This window comes from Mus caroli, chromosome 19 (genome assembly GCF_900094665.2).
Source record: "Mus caroli chromosome 19, CAROLI_EIJ_v1.1, whole genome shotgun sequence".
Classification (NCBI taxonomy): Eukaryota; Metazoa; Chordata; class Mammalia; order Rodentia; family Muridae; genus Mus; species Mus caroli.
Genome location: NC_034588.1, coordinates 20,779,323 through 20,798,269, shown reverse-complemented (window position 1 = coordinate 20,798,269; position 18,947 = coordinate 20,779,323). Strand labels below are relative to the sequence as shown.

Below are 18,947 nucleotides of genomic sequence, written 5' to 3'. Positions count from 1 at the left end.
TTCTTTCTTTCTTTCTTTCTTTCTTTCTTTCTTTCTTTCTCTCTCTCTCTCTCTCTCTCTCTCTCTCTCTCTCTCTCTTTCTTTCTTTCTTTCTTTCATTCTTTCTTCAGCACTAGAGCTACTATTAAAGAATTATCTCTGCAAGTCCCGCATCCTTCGTACCATCTCACGGGTTCCTCAGCTGATCCCTGTTGGTTACAAATGGCAGATAGCTTGCACTAACTTAGGCAAGGTGGATGGAATAACCCATGACATCAAGTATGGTTGGCTACTGGAGTTTAGGGACAGTGGTGACAAGGAACACTAGTTCCTAACTCATTTCTCTACTTTTTATTTTTTAACTTTTTATTGGTTCTTTGTGAATTTCACATCATGTACCCCAATCTCACTCATTTTCCCCTCCCCTCATATCCACCCTTCACCCTGGGAACAACCCCCAACAGAAAAAAAAATCTTGTTGTGGAAGCCATAGTGTGTTGTCACAGTATGTTCCACAATGGACCCTTTTGTCCACTCTTCGATGTTTATAAATGTTCATTACAGTGACTCCTTGGTCTGGTATGAGACCTCTGGCTTCTGCTACTCAATCAGTACTGGAACCTCACTGGGACTCTTGTCTGATATCCAGTTGTTACCCTGTGCCATGGAAATCCTATGGTTTGGGATCTGTAGGACCCTCCCTTTCACGCATTCTAGCATGGGGTGAATGATGGGGTGGGTCAACTTGAAGCCCTGGACCTGGGTCTGAGATTTGAGCTGGTCAGCCTACAGGTTCTCCTACTCTCATGCCCTCAGGGCTGGCTCACATGCAGCTTCTGCAACCAGGGCTAGCACAATCTGCTGCCTAGGCAAGGTGTAGGGCACACAGTCCCAAGTGATGTAGCTAGTGGGGAACAGGGCCACTTCTCCCACTCTCATGAGCCTGGTACCACCTCTCCCATAATTGGTGAGGGAGGAAGGAGAGGAGGAGGGCATCTCTTCCTTCATCCACACCACTGCCCAACAGACAAGGGGCAGGACCTGCTCTCCTGTGCTCAGGCCCTTGGGGCAGCTCACCTACAACCCCCACATCCAGGACCAGCCCTACTGTACTGCCCCTGGGCAAGATGTAGGACCCGAGGGCTGCCACTGGTGAGGGGCAGGAATAGCTCTCCTGCTCTTGTGATCCCAGAGCCAGGTCTCCTGCCAGCCATAGTTAGTGAGGGGCGAGGTGAGGCAGGAGGGAGGATATCTCTCCCTAGTCCACACCACTGCATGGGGGACCATGGGAGTAGGAGGACCAGCACCCCATATTCCTATCCTCTGCCTAGCTCACCTGAAACTCACGCTATGTATGGGTGTGAGGTGAGGGAGTTGCTCTCCTGAGTACTGCAGCTGGCTAGGGCCTGGGTCATCTCTCCTGCTTTCATGCCCCTAGGACCAGCTCTTCCATGATGCCCAGGAGAGGGGTTGGGCCAGTTCTGCACTGTCCTCACACATCAACATTTCCTAGGCCTGGCCTTTGGTGGTAACAGACCCCTGCTGCTGCAGGGCCACACACCCAGATGTGGTCCCCTGTGGCAGTGCAAGCCAGAGCCCCACCCTGGTCCCAGGTGGTATCAACAGCTGCTCACACCAGGATGTTCCTCACTGCCCTCAAAACTGTAGCTCTCCCTGTCTTCTTTGTGACCACATCCTTCAGTTTCTCTTTCTCTTCCATTTCTCATCCACTTGCTCCTCTTAGGGTGCCCTGGTCTCTGAGAGTCTGGGGTCATCTCAGACGTGGTTTCCGGAGTGTATTATGGTGCTGGGCAGGGTCATCCTGGGCGTGGTCTGTCCCTCCTCTCTGCCACCTACTGACACATGTGCCATATCAGCCCACCTCCGATGCCTCTAAGGGTAGGTCGTTACTCTTGATGACTGTTACGTATCTTCTCATAGAACACTGGGGACACATTCTGCTGCAGTAGAAATTGATAAGTTACCTCTATCTAAAAAAAAAAAAAGTCTGGCTTTCAGATATTTTCAGCTCCAAATGTAAAGCTCCTATGTCAGTTGTATGTCCCTGGGCCAAATGTCTGTTTGGGATCATCTTGTTTCTCTGTTTATTTTTTCATTAATCAATTAATTACTTTACATCTTGATCACAGACAGCCCCCCTCCCTCCTCTCTTCCAAGTCCCACTTTTACAAATCTCTCCCCCATTAGTCCTACCCATTAGAGAAGGAGAAGCCCTGCCCCCCACTTGGGTACCACTGCACCATGGAACATCCAATCACAGTAGGCCTAAGTACCTCCTTTCACACTGAGGTCCAACCAGGTAGTACTGTTTGGGAAAGGGGATCCAAATGGCAGGCAACAGAGTCAGAGATAGCCCCCTGCTCTAACTGTTAAGGGACCCACATGAAGACTAACCTGCACATCTGCTACAAATGTGTAGGGGGCCTAGGTCCAGCTCCTGCATGCTCTTTGGCTGGTGGCTCAGTCTCTGTGAACCCCCATTGGCCCAGGTTAGTCGACTGTGTAGGTTTTTGTGGTGTCCTTGACCCCTTCCGCTTGCTCAATCTCTGAGCTCCGCCTGATGTTTAGCTGTGGTCTCTGCGTCTGTTTCCTTCAGCTGCTGGATGAAGCCTCTCAGGAGACAGCTATGCTAGGTTCCCGTCTGCAAGCATAGCAGAGTACATGGCTCTCTCAAATGGGATAAGTCGCAAGTTGGGGCAGTCATTGGTTGGCTGTTCCCGAAATCTCTCCTCTGTCTTTATCCCTGTGTATCTTGTAGGTAGGGCAAATTTTGGGTTGAAGATTTTGTGGGTGGATTGATGTCCCCCTCCCTTCACTGAAAGTCCTGCCTAACTCCAGGAGGTGGCCACTGCAGTCTTTATATCTCCCCACTGGTGGGAATCTCAGCTAAGGTCAGCCTCATAGGCAAAGTTTCCCCAGAGCCTCTCCTGTCCCAGGTCACCAGCTAGTCCCAGAGAGGCCTCCTACTGACTTCCATTCTCACTCCTAGCCCCCTCCCATCCCTCATCTCCCCACACCTGATCATCTTTTTAAGCAAGATCAAATCTAAACGTGGTGCCTCTCCAGTTGCCATGGAGATGTGTACACAGGAGAGAGAAGACATGTTGGATTTGAGATCCTACAGACAGCTACTGTTCTGGACAAGGATCCCATAGTCCATGCATTTAGTTTTATTGGAAATGTTTAGAACAAAACACATTGATACTCTGAGAATTGTTCCACATTTGGAGTTTCTTTATTTTAAAAATTTCCTCTCCTGCTAAGCTACCCCTTGTAAGTATTGGTTGAAACAAAACAAGAAATTACCATAGATGTAATGAGCAGCAGAAGAAATCTTGTACATAGATTAGGTAAAAACATTTTTCCAGTGCTTTGAAAAAGTTAGTATGATTAAAGTTGAATATTGTGATACTGTTTTGGTAGACATTAATTTTCCTTTGCTCTGTTTCTTTCGTCTCATTTTGAAATGCAATTATGTTTTAATTGTTTTTAGCCACACTTTATACTTTCTCTTTTGATTTAATCATTGGTGCATTGACAAAGATAATTGACAGGCAGGAATGCAATATGCTTCTTTGGTAAAATATTAGATCTTTAATCAGATTATTAAGTCTTCAGTAAAATGGAAGAATTAATATACCACTATTTCTCTCTAAATAAATCTTAGTACAAATAATTTAGTCTCCTCACTCAGAAAGTATTGGGAGGATTATTTTTGAAATTAAAATGTAAGAGTGAATAACTTGTCCCAATTTTCTCAAGCCAAACTTGGTGTAGTGATGCAAGCCAGGGATCCCAGCATTCTGAGCCAGGAAGCCTGAAAGGTCTGGGCCAGCCTGGGCTACATAACAAGACCTTGCCTGCAGCAAGCAAGCAAGCAAACATATAACCCCTCTACCCCAAAATAGAACATCCTCTCACCTCCACCAGCAATCCCCCCAAAAAAGCAGAAAGTCCAAAGCCAAAAGCAAGCATGTAAAAACAACTTTACAATATTTAGGAAAACTTCACATTGCTCATCCAGGAGTTAGGAGTGTTAAATGAATTTAAAAAAAAATCAAACTTTTTCACAAATATGTCCTCCTTAGATGAAGAACCTTTTTGTGTCATTTATTAAAAATATATTTACTGAGGTTGGTACTATAACTTGTATTTTCTCAACATGTACAAAGCCCTGTGTTATATTTGTAGCGCTGAAAAAAAAAGTCAAAGGCCAAAATATATTAATTGCTATGAATGTCAAAGGCACACTGCTGGTTTAGGGACCAGGCTCAAGGTCCGTGTCCTTAGGGTGCCAGTTGTTATTACTATGAGGCAGCTGTGGGAGGGGCTAAGGAAAGAACTGCAATGCTGATGGCCCGTGCTACAGTGAAGGCTAAAATAAGAAGGCTGTCCTGGTTATCAGACATCGATTCGAGTCCAGATCTCATCCACTGATGTAGTTCTGTGACTCAGAACAATGGATTAGAACATACACACAGACAGTGATAGCAACGGTTCATTAAGAAGGGGAAATGGTTCTCTTGAGGGTGGAAGCTGGGAAGACGGATACTCAAGAGCCCAGGGCCACATGAGTTCTTGTGCTTTATAGGTCATTTCTATGGCACCTGCCCTCTATTTGTATACTGGAGGCTTTTCTACTTCATACTCTGTTGTTATGTAGCCAAGGTAGGGAAGGGCTGGAAGGGTTTCTATATATGCCAGTTGACTTGTTTCATATGCGAGTCTCACTATCTCTTTCCATATGCCTACTCTGTTGCAACATTGAGAGCATCTAGACGTTTGTATCTTAGCCATGGTAGATGAGATAAAGTTTCTCAGAGGAGACCATTTTGCCCCTACCATCCATAGAAGAACGAATGTGTAGTATGTTAGTTCTCAGCCTAGACCAGTGTATTACTTGTTTTTCAACATTTGGGAATAAGTACAAGTTATGACTGGTATCATGTGCTATACATAATTTTGTAAGACTTAGGACTCTTACTTAGTCCTAGGGATGGCTATGGCATCTTAATATTTATCCATCTATGTGATGCCTTGTATCTCTGAACCTACAGCCTGATGGGTGGAGACAGTACAGCTAATGTGCATCTAGATCTAACACATTGAGGTTCATGAGGTTTCATATGGCCATTCACAGAGTAAGAAGAGTGGCGTTGGTTTTGTTGTTGTTTTTCGAGACAGGGTTTCTCTGTGTAGCCCTGGCTGTCCTGGAACTCACTCTGTAGACCAGGCTGGCCTCAAACTCAGAAACCTGCCTGCCTCTGCCTCCCAAGTGCTAGGATTAAAGGTGTGCACCACCACTGCCTGGCAGGAATGGCATTTGTTAATCAATGCAGTAATTCATCCAGCCAGAACCCAGCAGTTCCCTTCTTGTGTAAGAATCTTTCACTTTTAGACCTCCATGGCCCCTGATTTTCTTGTACAGACTCATGACATAAAACAGCCAATGGGCCCATTCCAAAGACGATGACGACAACAACAACAACAACACCACATTAATCTACAGAGATGGCTTCATGTACTTATTGTTGGTGGGCTTTTTCTTTTTGTATGTTAAAAGCTCCTATCAGAAGTAGAAGTGTTCTGGGGAGCTACCTCTGGTTGGTATGTATTTATCTCAAACTCAGGGTGGTAACTCCAGCATCATTTACTGGCCTTTTGTGCTAGTCATCTGAAAGGAAGGAACCTCAATTAAGAAAATGGCTCCATAAGATCCAGCTATAGGGCACTGTCTTAGTGATAATGGGGAAGAGTCCAGCCCATTGTGGGTGATGCCACCTGTGAGCTGGTGGTTCAGTTAGAAAGCAGGCTGAACACACATGAGGAGCAAGCCAGTAAGCAGCACCCCTCCATGGCCTCTGCACCAGCTCCTGCTTCTAGGTTCTGTCCTGCTTGAGTTCCTGTCCTGACTTCCTTCAATGATGGACTGCCATGATGTGGAAGTGTAGACCACATAAACTCTTTCTTTTGCGACTTACTTTTAGGTATGGTTTCATCAGAGTCATAGAAAGTACCTTTAGCATAGCTTCTCGGCCTTTTGGCTAAGATCAAGTGTAGAAACTACCTATAGGATGCCCCTCCTCACCGCGCCAGTTCTTGCCAATGTTTCTCCACAAAGAGGTTGCACAAGGCATGGCATATGTGTCTGTATCAGACACAAAGCTGAAGTGTCCTACCTATACAATTATTTGGGGTTGATAATGTCCTGAAGGATAAATATTTGCTACCTGAAAACTGTTCCTGTCTCTTCCTTAGTAATGATCTATTTTGGCTTTGTGTCTCTACTACGGGAAATTTGGCAATTTTTTTTTCTTTGTAATGTCTGTATGTCGTTGAGTTTTCTAAATGTATATGCACATAATTATGGAAATGTTGGCTTTAAGACTTTTATTTTAGAGAATATTTTACACACACACATGTACACACACATGTACACACACATATGTACACACACATGTACACACACACACACACTCACATACACACACACACACATATACTCCTGCATGTATATGAACTGTCCTTGAACTCCTTACGTAGTGAGGATGCTCTTGTATTCCTAATGTTCTTGCCTCCATCTCCAGAGTTGTGGAATTATAGATGCACAAGCCACACAGTTTTATGCAGCGCTGAGGATTGAACTCAGAGCCCTGTGCACATCAGGCAAGCACTTTACCATCTGAACTATATCCCACCCCCTAAAATGATATATTAAGTTATAAGTCCTAGCCTTTCAAATACAAAATTCACAGAGTTGCATTTCTACCACTGTGGAAAATTTCCTCCCTCGGATATGAATATACTCAGATCCTTCCAGAACCATAAGCTACAAAACAACACTTTTCTCTGTATATTGTCTTGGTCTTGGTGCTTAAATCGCAGGAACAGGAAAGTAATCAATACTGTCCCTGTCTAATGTCTTCCCCCTCAGCCTTTCCTTTCAGACACTCCACAGCTCTTAGCCTCAAGCCCCAGCAAGCCCTAAGCTATTTTCTGTCCTTATTCACTTGTCTTTCACATCATAGAAATGGAACTGCAGAACTGATTTTTTTCAACAAAATTGGATTTTTTTGTGTGTGACTTAGTATAATGTTTCCAAGGTTTCCTTCTTTTTTTTTTTTTCCTGATAGTATTCTATAGTGTGGATATTGTATTGTGCAGGTTCCAATCCCCCTGTTTTACACCGACTTTAGTGTTTTACTTACTAAGTTATTTCTTGGTTCTGTTTTTTTTTTTTTTAATTTTATGTTTTATTTCAAAATTTCCCACTGTTCTTATTTAGTGGTTGGCAGTCCTGGTAGACCATATGCATTCTTGTGAGTGGTTTTTGTTGCTTTGTTTGTTTAATAGGATCTCCTGTCGCTCAAACTATCCTTGAACTCACTATGTAGACCAGGATGCTCTGACCCTCCTCTCTCTACTTCCCAAGTGCTAGGGTTAGAGATGTGTACCGCTGCTTTTAGATAACAAGTGTTGGTTTTTTACTGCCTACATTTCCAAGGAGTTTGGTAATTTATAGCTTGTATTGATCTTTGACCCAAGTAGTTTGATAAACTGTTTATATCTTTCAAAATATTAGTTAATTCTAATTTTATCTCTTATTATCCAGTACCTAGAGAATATAACATAGTTTCAAAAATAGGAAAATATTGCTTCCTATTGTTAGGAATATGTACCTCAATTAAAGCTCTTTGAAAAGTAATCTGAGAGTAGTTTTTGTTTTCTGCCTGTGTGCAATGCAAGTTTACACACTTGGCCAAGGAAGGGACCCTAATTCTAATCATAGGCCACAGGCCTCAGATCTGTTCAACACTAGTTTCTCTTCTGATTCTAGCTGTGGTGGGTGGTTAGTTCTAAACCCGGAGAACAAACATTCAAGGCCTTGACTGTTGTAATCTGTCATTTCTCTTTCCTCCTCTGTGTAAGGCAGCTCAATGATTTCCTATACTCATGTTTCTATATATTTTATTGTAATTCATAAACAGAAGCAACCTTTCTGCTCCTCTTTCTGGTTTCATAGGGCACATGATTTGACTTTCTTCTTCCTATGACTATCAAATAATTGACCATCCTAGTTTCTCCTCTTTTTTGTCCAGTTTATGGTCAATGTTTTGTGTTTTAGATTTTTGTCACTCCTATTTCTGCTTCAGATTCCTTTGTTCATTTAAGTTGGGATTGATATTTGATAACACACTGTGTCCCTTCCCCTAATGTTGGTGGCTTATCACATCAACATTGGTGGCTATCATAATAGCCTTTGTGTTTGCTGGCAGTGGAGCTGAACAACTGGCCCCCTCTGAGGTCAGTTCCTTACTGGGATTTGACTGTCTCCTCTAACATGCATGTCGAAATGTAAGTGCTAATGAGATGGTAATGGAAAGTAGGCCATTTATGAGGTCAGGAGGCCCCAGCTTGAATGGATTGATGTTATTATCTTGACAGAGTCTTTTTACAAAGAAGGTGTTCTCCTATTCCCTCTCCTTTGTATCACTGTTGTCAAAAATATCTCAGTCAGGGGCTTTTAACCCATCTTTGATTATTCAATTCCCACATAAAAAAATACATATGACCTTTCTTTAATATACAATAAGTCTTTATCAGCCTTTAAAGCTGGGCAGATATTCTTATCAATTAAAGAACTTCTGGGGAATCACCATCCCTGACCTCAAGCTGTACTACATAGCAATAGTGATAAAAAAACAATATAGTATTGGTACAGAGAAAGACAGATTGATCAATGGAATAGAGCTGAAGACCCAGAAATAAACCCACATACCTATAGTCACTTGATCTTTGACCAAGAAGCCAAAACCATACAATGGAAAAAAGAAAGCATCTTCAATAAATGGTGCTGGTCTAACTGGCAGTCTGTATGTAGACAAATGAAAATAAATCCATATTTATCACCTCGCACAAAACTTAAGTCCAATTGGATCAAGGACCTCAACATAAAACCAGATACACTGAATCTAATAGAAGAGAAAGTAGGAAAGAGCCTTGAACTCATTGGCACAGGGGGAAATTTCCTCAACAGAACTCCAGTGGCTCATGTACTAAGATCAAAAATTGATAAATGGGATCTCATGAAACTGGAAAGCTTCTGTAAGGCAAAAGACATAGCCAATAAGACAACTTGGCAACCTACAGACTGGGAAAAAAACTTCACTAACCCCACATCCAATAGAGGGCTAATTTCCAAAATATATAAAGAACTCAAGAAGTTAACCATTAAAAAACAAAACAGCCCAATCAAAAAAATGGGGTGTAGAACTAAACTGAGAATTCACAACTGAAGAATATCAAATGGCTAAGAAGCACCTAAAGAAAAGTTCAAAGTCCTTAGTGATCAGGGATATGCAAATCAAAATCACCCTGAGATTCTACCTTACAGTAATCAGAATGGCTAAGATCAAAAATTCAGGAGTCCATACATGCTGGCAAGGCTATGGAGAAAGAAGAACACTCCTCCATTGCTGGTGGGATTACAAACTGGTACAACCACTCTGGAAATCAATCTGGTGGTTCCTCAGAAAATTGGAAATAGATCCACCTGAAGACCCAGCTATACCACTCTTGGGTATATACTCAAAAGATGCCCCACCATACCATAGGGACATGTGCTCCACAATGTTCATAGCATCCTTATTTGTAATAGCCAGAATCTAGAAGTACAGAATACCTAGGCTACAACCCACAGAACTTAAGAACTTTAACAAGCAAAAGGGCCAAGAGAGGATGCTTCAATCCCACTTAGTAGGGGGAAGAAAATAATCACAGGAGGCAGTGGGAGGGATTTGGACAGGAGGGAAGAGGGGGAGGGGAAAGGGGGACAGAATCAGGTAGTGGGTGGGAACAACAGGAGAGAAACCCAAAGGACCAGCAAAATGAATGGAAATATGCAGCCTTGGCAATGGGAGGTGAGGGTACTCTCTAGAAAGTACCAGAGACCCTGGAGGTGAGAGACTCTCAGGACTCAATGGAAGTGACCTTAGATGAAGTACCAAACAGTGAGGAGAGGGAACTCAAAGAGTGCCAGTGATAGACAGGGCCTCAAGGGGAGGGATGGTGTTACCAACCCATAGTCAAAATTTCTGACCCAGAAGTGTTCCTGTCTAAAAGAACAGCAGGGACAAAAATGGAGAAGATTCTGAAGGAAAGGCAGTCCAGTGACTGGCCAAACTGGGCATCCACCTCATGGGGAGACACCAAGGCCTAACACTATTACTGATGCTGTGGTGTGCTTACAGACAGGAGTCTAGCATAGTTCTCCTCTGAGAGGCCCAACCAGCAGCTGACTGAGACAGAGGCAGATGCTTACACCTACCCATTGTACCGAAGTCAAGCCCTATGGTTGACTTAGGGGAAGGATGGAAGAAGCAGAAGAGGAGGGCAACACCATAGGAAGACCAGTAGTCTCAACTAACCCAGACCCTAGGGAGCTCCCAGACACTGAGCCACCAACCAGACAGCATGCAGGTTCAGAAGCCCTGACACATGTATAGCAGAGGACTGCCTGGTCTGACCTCAGTGAGAGAAGATGAGCCTAATCCTTGAGATACTTGAGCCCTCAGGGATCGGGGACGCCTGGTTATGGGGGAATCATCCTCTGGGAGACTGGGGGAGGAGGAATGGGATGAGGAACTGTGGTGGTGGTGGCAACTGGAGGAGGGCAATGGCTAGATTGTAAACAAATTAAAACAAAACAAACAAAATGGTGGGCAGATATCTATCCTTTATGCTATTAGAATCTGCTTTCTTATCCTTAACCCCAAGATTCTTATCCCATGTCATCATCTCCTCTCCCCACCTTCTCTCTTCTCATGGTTTCCTCAGACCCCATGCCCAGGAGCCCCAAGCCCCACCTATCTCAATTCTGTTCAGCTATAGGCTGTAGGCATCTTTATTCACCAATCAGCAATAACTTGAGGGAAAGGTCACATAGTGTTATTTGGGTCTACATGCAGACTCCCTTGTCTCTAGGGGCAATCAGGCCTTAGGATTCAATATTTAGCATTACAGTACAAACAGCATCAGACCAACCCACTACACAGTGCCCTCCCCATATGATGCCATCTGTCTTAGTCAGGGTTTTACTGCTGTGAATAGACACCATGACCAAGGCAAGTCTTATAAAAACAACATTTAATTGGGGCTGGCTTACAGGTTCAGAGGTTCAGTGCATTATCATCAAGGTGGGAACATGGCAGCATCCAGGCAGGCAGGCATGGCACAAGCAGAGCTGAGAATTCTACTTCTTCATCCAAAGGCTGCTAGTGGAAGACCGACTTACAGGCACCTAGGGTGAGAGTATTAAGCCCACACCCACAGTGACACACCTACTCCAACCAGGTCACACCTATACCAACAAGACCACACCTCCAAATGGTGCCACTCCCTGGTGCAAGAATATACAAACCATCACACCATCTTCATGTATGACATAACAAGAAATCCTTCACCTTCACTTTAGGCCCTCAACCATGTAATTTTGGCTCATATTTTTTTTTTATTGGTCAGATCTACACAAATACCACTATTAAGTGCAGGGGCTTGGGCAGCATTTTAGTTCATCTATTTTTATTATATATGTTGTTTATACATAATAGTGTGTTTCATTGTGGAATTTTCCTAGATACATGTCAAAGATTTCTAGCATATCCTCCCCCATCACCTTCTCCTATTCCTTCCTCCTTTTATTGATCCTCTTCTCCCCCCCCCCCCCCCCCCCCCCGCCCCCTGACCACCCAGACCCTCTTCCACTTTCACCACCCAATGAGTTTCATTAGGGTTGCTTACAGGGTCCTGGTTGAAAGATTATTATAGGAACATCAAGTGCCCAGTGATACTCAGGAATGGGTGGAGCCTCTTGAGCCCCCTCCCAGCCCCAATTATCATGATTGGTATAGGCTCTGGGAGTGGGGAGATCAAGGGCTTTTCTCTCTGCTATGTTGGCAGATCCAGTCTTACACAGATCTCATGCTTGTATCAAAGATGTTGTGCAATCAAGAGTCAACAGTGATGTTACATTCCCAAGTGTCCCGGCTCACTCCACTCCTTCTTCCGGCTCTTACATTCTTTCCACCCCATCATCTATGATATTCTCTGAACCTTGGAGTGGATGATACAGAAACCCCTTTCATGGCTGCACATCCAGCTGTCTGTGATTCACCCATTTTAACCAATTAGAAGTCTCTGCAGATACCACCAAAGCCCATGGGATTCTGATCTCTTGTATTCCCAGGAAAGAATAAAAAATTGTACCAGTGAGTACAATGTCTATCCCATATAGGAGACTGCCTTGTAAAACCAGCATAGGTGGACTCCGGGATAGGCTAGAATCCCTTTACACCTATCACCCATGCTGAAGAGCTGTGTTGGAAAGTACTTAGGGCAGGCTTGAGTCAAAGGTTGTTCTTATGTTTCCATATGCTTTCATTAAAAAAAAAAAAATATTGTGCCAGGCGTGGTGGCACACGCCTTTAATCCCAGCACTCGGGAGGAAAAAAACAAAAAACAAAACAAAACAAAAAAATTGACCTGGGTATTCGGCAACTAGTATGCAAGACAAAATTTAAGTGTCTTCTACCTAGCATTTTTCAAGTGTTTACAGCAAAAGAGTCCGTGGGCATGACCATGGTTGCTGCCCATGTCCTGGACTACTCGCTGCCTGACCCTACCTGCCCTTGGGGGTTGGAGGTGAGGTGGTACAGAGTCCATGACACAGACTTTAGGAGCAGGTGAGAAACACTGCAGCAAACTCATCTGAGCACAGCTGCAAGCTCCTTTAATACCCTCTGCCCGCACAACATTGGTCTGAAGAAAGCATCTCTTCTAAACAGCAGTTTCCCATTGGCTGGCATTGTCTGCACAGACAATCCTTGGTCTCTCAGGCAGTTCTCAATTAGGTCTTCCTGCAGGAGATGCTTTTGCAGCTGTGCAGCCCCCGGTGTTTACATAGAGGTGACCCCGCCGTTTCTGATACACATAGAAAGTGTTACTTGATCCAGTCAGTACTCAGCAGGTTCCCACCTGTGAGCCCTCACCATCAATGAGACCTTGCCTAAGTCAGGGTTACTATACTATGGGGAGACACCATGACGGATGAAAAAGGTTGGGGAGGAAAGGGTTTATTTGTCTTAGACTTCCACATTATTACCATTTATTGAAGGAAGACAGGAACTCAACCGGGGCAGGAACCTGGAGGCAGGAGCTGATGCAGATGCCATAGGGGTTTCTGTTGCTGTCTTGTTCCCCATAGCTTGCTCGGCTCACTTTCATATAGAGAACCCAGAACCACCAGCTCAGGGACAGCCCCTTCCATATAGGAAACACCCCCACAAACCCTTTTCTCCCACATCACTCACTAATTAAGAAAATGCCCTACAGCTTTGTCTGCAGTCCGATCTTCTGGAGACAGCTTTTCAGTTGAGGGTCCCTCCTCTCAGCTGACTAAACGTGTGTCAGATGGACACACAGGCAGTCTGTGCAGAGCCTTCTCTGCCCGTCTCCTACTTGATCTCAGTCTTCACTGGGTCCTGGCTCCTTGTCAGTGGCCCCAGCACTTGGTATAATCTGGGACTGAGAGTTCCTGCTTCTGCCCAGACGTTAGCTTCACTTCTAGCTCTCCTCCCCCCTTTTTTTTTGTTTTTGAGTGATTTCTCATAAGAAAAGGGGAAAAGGTGCATTCTTCAGCTACGTTTATGATGAAACTGTGTTAACTCTAGGTCCTATTTACAAAGAAAATCTCATTTGTTTTGGTTTTAAGTTTCTAATGTGTTGGGGAATCTAACTGACTCTCCAGGGCAATTTTCTTTGTTAAAGTCCTAGACAGTGGAGGATTAGAAAGAAAATGAATTGCTCTGAAACCAAATAACCTTGTATTATCTATTCGATGTTCACAGCACATGGAATCACAGAAATACACACTAAGACAGACATCCGACTCTCTTAAAATGGCCTTCTGATATTTTCTAGAATGCTACTGTGAGTAGAGAGAGAAAGCATCGGGAAACAGGCGCTCTTTGATCGTTTCCACCAGGAAGGAAAACTAATGGCCACACCAGCTAACACACTCCAGACCAGCGGTTCTCCACCTTCCCAATGCTGCGACCCTTTAGTTACAGTTCCTCGTGTTGTGCTGACCCCCAGCCATAAACTTATTCTTGTTGCTATTTCCTAGCTGTAATTTTGCTACGGCTATGAATTGTAATGTAAATATCTGACTGCAGGATATCTGATATGCGACCCCTGCGAAAGGGCCAGTCAGCGTCCATAGTGGACGAAACCCATAGGTTGAGAATTGCTGATCTAGGTGTCTTTTGTACTATCGTGAACCATAGTGGGTGTGTAATTTATGTTTAAAGACTTTCTCTTTCTCCGGAGTCTCTTTCTTCCAACAGTTCCCAGAATACCCCTTCCCTTCTTTTTTTAAGTCATAGTCTCTTACCACATAGCCGCAGCTGGCCTTGAATTCATGACCCTTCTGTTCCTGTCTCTCAAATGCTGGGATTACAGGCCTGAACTACCTACCATAACAGGCTCAGAGTCTCTTCGGTCAACTGAGACAAGCTATTTTTTTGGAGGTTACAGAACCCCTGAGAAGTGTACTAGGATGTGAAGGTAATTGAGGTCCAGTTTTCTCCGTGTGAGCAGGATGGTTGTCATTGCTTCCACAGGATGTCGTATCATGAAGAGTGTCGCAGGTGGTGCAATCACTTGCACTGTCACCTTGCCTGATGTGTGTTTCTTCAGCTGTCTGTGAGTCATATGTTTGGCAGTCAATCAGACTGACATTTCCTTAACTGTTTATGCCTCCAACTGCTGTGTTCATTCTCTCCCCCCCCCCCACGATATTCTCTGTGGGATTTCTTGGTTTTGGAGATATCTACGTAGAAAATTTATCAGAGTGAAAATTCTTGATTTGTGTGCCACTCAATATATGTTGAATGAAGAAAACATGTGACACCCACCTTCGTCGGGTAGTTTTCTCGAGAGCACAGCCTAGGCTGCAGAGTTTAGTATCGTGATACAGATGTGCAAATCACACACCGCATGGGATATACGGATAAAGTCCCTGCTCACTACTCTAGGAAGTCATGATTCCTCCTAAGAACATAACATTTCCTCTACACTGACACAAGTATGTCTAAACGTCCTTGTTGGTTTAATGTATGAACCACTAAATAACACTAGCTTGGCATGATAATCTTTTTGCCTATGAAATCTTTAAAAGGATCATCAAATCTCTCTCTCTGCAGTATTTTCCTGTATTGGTTTTAAGTTTCTAATGTGTCAGGGAATATAGCTGACTCTCCAGGGTAATTTTCTTTTAGATCGCTGAGGATTGTGAAACTTAATAGAAAAAGCTATCTCTCTTCTTATTTGCCCTACATTTACATCAGAAAATACAATAGCTGACAGCAGAGCTGTGAACTCCATTAATAATTCTAAAGCCTAAAGTTAATATATTCTGCCATCTGGAGTCTTAACTAAACATTTTTTAGCATCTTTGAAATCTGCAAAGAAAAATGTGTCTCTTGTCAAGTAACCAGAAGCTGGAACTGGGCTCAGACTTTCATTGTTCTCCTGTCAAATGCTTCTCATATTTCAAACCCTTTGCAATCGGTGCGATGCATATGTATAGCAAGAGTGTTCCAGTTTAGCAGGTAGATTTACAATGCCTCTGGAGACAAGCCCGGTGTTGCAGAGAGTGAGCTTGTCTGTATGCATGATCAGCCCCTCCTGACTGGTGCTTTGGAAAACTGAGTCGGGATACTCTTTTATCTTTATGGACACGTTTGAAAGCCTCTGCTTTCAGCATTTCTATTAGGGCGACAGTAACAGAATGTAGGAAGATTCAACCTGTCCATCAATCACGAAAGATCTAATCATTTATAATGTGTCAGACTATGCGAGTCACCAGATCACCAAGATGAATCAAAAATAATCTCCGCGTCTAAGAAGCCTTCAGTCTCAGGAGAGGTGGATACATTAATGGATGGTTCTAGAAGAGTATGAAATGTGCTATAGTGAGGGAAAAAAAAAAAGAAAATCAAAAGTTTCTTTGCAAACTTCCATTCCCTCCCCACTCCTTATAGACAAGAAACCACAGAAACTCTAGATTATAACCTATCCCCTTGCGTACAAGGGGAACCTTATGCTGTGGGCACCTATGACTTGACTATTGGGAATGTTGCCACAGTGGACTCACTTATAGGCCACCAGGAGCAATAGAACTGGATCATATGGTAGCTCTTTTCCTAAGTTTCTGACCATCTCCCATCTGATCTCCATCGTGGCTGAACTAGTGCACTCTCTTCAGCAGTGTATAAGGGCTCCCCTTTGTCCACATCTTTGCTACCATTTGTCATTATGATGAATTCTAGTGAGACGAATGAAATACCAGCGTGGTTCTAATTTGCATTTCTATGGTAGATGGTCAAATTGGATGCTTGCTTTTTCATGTGCTTATTGATCATTTATTTTGCATCTTTTCAGACCTGCCTATTTCATTTGTCCTTTGTTGGTTTTGAGTTCCTGTCCTTTAGGTTTCTGAGTTCTTTATATTTGTTTCATAATATTACTCCTTTGTCAGATGTATAGATGCTAAAGACATTTCCATACTTTGTAGGTGGTATTTTTCATCTGATAAACTATTTCCAATTGACCAATGGAAATGGAACCTCATGAAATTAAAAAGCTTTGGTCCTATTTGCTCAGTGGCTTTATCAATGATAAAGCCCTTGCCTATCCCTATCCCATGAAAGATTTCCTCTAAAAGTTTCAGAGTCCCGTGTGTTATATTGAGGTCTTTTTTCCATTTGGAATTGATTTTTGTTTTGTTTTGTTTTGTTTTTCAAGACAGGGTTTCTCTGCATAGCCCTGGCTGTCCTAGAACTCACTTTGTAGACCAGGCTGGCCTCGAACTCAGAAATCCGCCTGCCTCTGCCTCCCAAGAGCTGGGATTAAAGGCATTTGCCACCACTGCCCAGCTGGAATTGATTTTTGTGCATGGTGAGAGATAGGGATCAGATTACTTCTTTAATAGTAGATACCCAGTGTGATGGTTTGTATATCCTTGGACCAGGGAATGGCACCATCTGAAGGTGTGGCCTTGTTGGAATAGGTGTGACCTGGTTGGAATGGGTGTGTCACTGTGGGTGTGGGTATAAGGTCCTCACCCTAGTTGCTTGGAAGTTAGTCTTCCACTAGCAGCCTTTGGATGAAGACATAGAACTCTCAGCTCCTCCTGCGCCATGCCTGCCTGGATGCTGTCATGCTCCCACCTTAATGATAATGGACTGAACCTCTGAACCTGTAAGCCAGCCCCAATTAAATGTTTTTTTATAAGACTTGCCTTGGTCATGGTGTCTGTTCACAGCAGTAAAACCCTAACTAAGACACCCAGTTTACCCAGAATCATTGTTCCTTTCTCTATATGTTTTTTCACCATCTTTGTCAGAAATTACATGCTTGGAGCTGAGTGGGCTTGCATCTGTGTCATCCTGCATGCCTGCTTTGGTGCCAGCACTATGCTACCTATGCAGCTATGACTCTACAGTACAACTTGAAAGCACACAGAGAAGTGCTGCTTGCATTACTCCCTTTGCTGAGAATTGCTTTGACCTCCCAGGGGCTTTTGTGTTCACCTATGACTTTTAATGACATATATTGCATTATTTTCGGATTCTAAAATAGTTCAATGTTAAAATTTTTCTCTGTTGCGTTTCTGCTCTGTTTGTAATATATTTATATTAAAATCTTCATAACAACCTAGTGAGCTTAAGCCAAAGAATTATTATTTGTTAAATTTGAGCTTAAAAACAACCTGTCCAAGAATTGTAAAGCTGCTGGTTTTAGAACCAGGACATCTTCTAAGTTTGGGATACTTTCCAATATTTTAAGATTCCCCTCCCTCAAAAACTGATAGGACCAAAAGCAAAAACAGGCAAACTAGATCTCATCATTTGAAATGCTTCATCACAGCATTGGAAACAGCACGGTGAGGGGAAATAGTAACCAACTATTCATCTGGGAGAAGGTCCGTGTCCAAAATATACAAAGAACTAACAAACTAATCAAGGCAAATTAAATAGCAACGGACCTTAACGGATATTTCTCAGTCATATAGATGGCCAACAGATATCAGGGGTGGATCAATAGTGGGAGACCATAGGGAACTTTTGCAGTTGACATGACACATCTGCGTCACACATTGGGTGTCATAAAATTGTAAAACTCTCCTCAGAGGTGGAAGAAATTGTTCAATTTAAGGTTTTTCACTCCTGATTACTTAGTTATGTGAGTATCTACAGAGGCTGGGAGTAGCTGAAGATACTTCACCATGAGGTTTATTCCTCCAATGCATTCTTGGGCCTGTTGCAAATGTAGCCCAACAAAATGCCGCACACCCTCAGTCTTTGCTCAGACAAAATGCTGGTGGCTGGGTGGATTCGCTGTTTCCTTTGTTACTGTGATCAAAGGCCTGACAAGAGGCAGGGGTTATTATGGCCCACAGTTCAAAGACATGCTGTGGACTACACCTGAGGGAGGAGACTTGGGGGTAAGAACCTGAGCTGACTGGTCTTAACACATCCTCAGCCAGGAAGCAGACAGGAATCAGGGACTAGATGTCAAAGCTCAAGGCCAACCTGTTAGGGTTTCAGAGGTAAAGTTACTCATCAGGTGAGGGCCAAGGTATGCTGCAGAGATCACACCACACAACAGAGCTCACTCAAGAGCTTTCTTGCAGGGCAAGGAGTTAAAGGCTGTCTTGGATTGGAGGCATCAAAGAGAGACAGAGGCAGACAGACAGAGAGAGCAAGAGAGGTGTGTGATGGCGGGGCTTTTGAAAGAGGGACACACATCACATCGGAAGACTAGTGATGATATAGCTGCTGGCACTGAGTCTCTGAAAGCTGGATGAAATTAACATTTCTCCCTTT

The 18,947-nt window shown here is 43.5% G+C and overlaps 1 protein-coding gene and 1 pseudogene across 2 annotated transcripts in view; one reads left to right on the top strand and one right to left on the bottom strand.

Moving 5' to 3' along the window:
- Positions 1-18,947, top strand: part of C19H9orf135 (chromosome 19 C9orf135 homolog) — a 97,696-nt gene that overhangs the window by 12,537 nt on the left and 66,212 nt on the right. The gene's annotated exons all lie outside the window — the stretch shown is intronic.
- Positions 1,783-1,883, bottom strand: LOC115030008 (annotated as a pseudogene).